Here is a 2,588-nt window from a genome sequence, read left to right as displayed (position 1 = left end):
GCGAACTCGGCTCACTGCAACCTCCCCCTCCTGAGTTCAAGCGATTCTCCTACCTCAGCCTCCTGAGTAGCTTGGATTACAGGCGTGCACCACCACAACGAGCTAATTATTGTATTTTTAGTAGAGATGGGGTTCCACCATGTCGGTCAGGCTGGTGTCGAACTCCTGACCTAGTGATCCACCCACCTCAGCCTCCCAAGGTGCTGGGATTACAGGCATGAGCCACCGCGCCCAGCCTCAGCCTTTTATTTACACAATGGGGAACCTTGCTGGTATTTTTTCCCCAGAAAGGAATAGCCAAGTTGGATCTCTGCTAGGAAGATAAACCAACAGCAACATGTAAGGCAGGAATGGGGAGGAAAGAAAAATACTACAAAAACACCAGAAACAACTACTGAATAGCAAGCATTCTCTTGTCATCTCACAATACCAAAGACATTGCTTTGCACATAAGGGATGCCCAACAAACTTTCATTTCTTGTCTGGGAAGAAGATAGGAATTATGATGAGGCCAAAGAATCCGGTAACAGTGAGAAAACCGGACTTTAATACATTTCTTTTCCACAGGAAAGATTGTATTCATATTTATGTAAGAAACTCAGAAAAGTCTTACTCTTCACTTATGTTTTGTATAAAGATGATTAAGAGGATATTGAAAATATAATGTGATTTATAAGATGATCTATAAGATAATGAAGCAAGATAGTTCCAACAGAAAGACTGAAATATTTCTGCGAAGCTACAACACACAGCACCTAAAGCCATCTTTAAAGTAGAACTTGTCCCTACAAATGGAATTCAGAGACACAGCAGAGATTTAAACAGACACACAGAAGAAATACAGTATGTGCTTTGGGATCAGCCCATGATTTGAAATCTCAGCACAGTGACTTATTAGTTATATGATCTCATGCTAAACTCTCAGTTGGTGTGGGCATAATGACACTTACCTAAAATGTGCTGTGATAATTACAGACATGATTTATAAAGCACCTGACCCAGCACCTGGCTCTGATACATAACAAAAGTACTCAACATAGTGCTGTAGTAATAATAGTAACTGTTATTATAAAATAGACAGATTTAATATATATTCAAATTTAGAATAACCTAAATCTATGTCACGTTTTCAATTTTAAAATTCCAGAGAACTAATTACAAAATTTTTAAGATAGATCTTAGAAATATTTTATGTTTATGAAAAGGTCATTTTAAAAACTACTATATCTTATCACTGTTTTAATTAGTCTAGTAACCAAGTCTCAGATTTATATTAACTATGTCTGTAACACCGAATATCTGATTTAAGAACGTAAGAAAATACAACTAAACTGCTTATCTGGCCAGAGAGGATTTTGGAGACATGCCTCTATAACAACATCAGGCAACTTTTTACTTTGAAACCGCTCCAATACTTAAATTATAAATAATAGCCTGGGAGATAGCTTGTGAAAACGACTCATGGTAGTTGTAAAGAGGAGTAGGTGTTAGACCACCCCTGATCCCTAAGGCCCCCCTCTCCTTACACACACCTTGTCAACCAACAGTGATCTACCCTTTTTAATGTTGTTTATTCACTTCTAAACAATCAACTGCTGCTCCTGAATAGTGAGAACCCAAGCAAAAGTGGTATTTATCAGAAGCAATCACACTGGCTATTATCAGGCCAGAAATCTTCGGAACACCCTTCTAAAGTGGCAGCTTGAAAACTCAGCTCGGTTGGTCCTGTTAACTTCCAACACAACCCATGAAGGCTCCAACGCAAACCCGACAGAAAGGAAAGCCAAGAACCTACTTCGTTTAATTCTACGGTGCGGTTAAATTATGCATCAGGGCAAAGAAAATTTCCATCCTTACTCGTTTTCTTTAACCAGAGTTAATGCTCTAATTGGTTACTACTAAAACAAGGAAATTTCAGATTTTTTTTTTCATTTTTTATTTGAAGGCATTCTATAGATTTCAAGAAAGGGTTTTCTTAACGTTTTATGTTTACTCACACTTTTTGCAGCAACTACCAATTTCTACGGTAAATCGACCAGTGGGTGCCCGAAAGTTCACTAATTTAAACACGGTCAACGCAGGTATTTGCCACAAACTGCCTGGTTTAGGTAGGAAGCGCCCGACTCCAAGTGATTGCAATCAGCCTCGGATTGCATTTCACGGGGATTCGGGCTTTAACTCACAATTTGTTACTCACACTCAGAATAGTAAGAAGTCGCTGGACTCTAGCAAAATCTTTACCTTAAAAAAAAAAAAAAAGACTCGGGAGTGAGATTCTTACGCTTTACTCTCATTTTAAGACTTTCCAACAAAAAAGCAGCAACTCCTCAAGCCGAGTTTCTGGTTTCTTGAGCATCGACGCCGCGTCCCCGCAGCGCCCACAGGTCCCGCAAGTCCCCCGCCCGCCCTCCGCCCAAAACAAAGGACGTCTCCCCCAGACCTCTGGACACAGAAGCTCCACACGCACGCACACGCACCCCTCCCTGTCACCTCCCTCCGAGAGCCCTTCAAACGCCTCAGACCCCTCGTCGCGGTAGCGCTCACCTCCCGCGGGCCGGCGGGTCCCGGGTACGCGGTGAAGGTGCAGC

The 2,588-nt window shown here is 41.5% G+C and overlaps 1 protein-coding gene across 3 annotated transcripts in view; it reads right to left on the bottom strand.

The window, feature by feature from the left end:
- Positions 1-2,588, bottom strand: part of GPSM2 (G-protein signaling modulator 2) — a 54,084-nt gene extending 51,496 nt beyond the window's left edge. For all 3 annotated transcript variants that reach the window (XM_011998480.1, XM_011998465.1, XM_011998474.1), the window contains exon 1: positions 2,545-2,588. The gene's annotated coding sequence lies outside the window, so the exon portion shown is untranslated. The remainder of the gene's footprint in view (positions 1-2,544) is intronic.

Source organism: Mandrillus leucophaeus, unplaced genomic scaffold (genome assembly GCF_000951045.1).
Source record: "Mandrillus leucophaeus isolate KB7577 unplaced genomic scaffold, Mleu.le_1.0 Scaffold1158, whole genome shotgun sequence".
In the NCBI taxonomy this organism is placed as follows: Eukaryota; Metazoa; Chordata; class Mammalia; order Primates; family Cercopithecidae; genus Mandrillus; species Mandrillus leucophaeus.
Note: the sequence above shows the minus strand (reverse complement) of the source record. Positions and strands in the feature narration are given on the sequence as shown.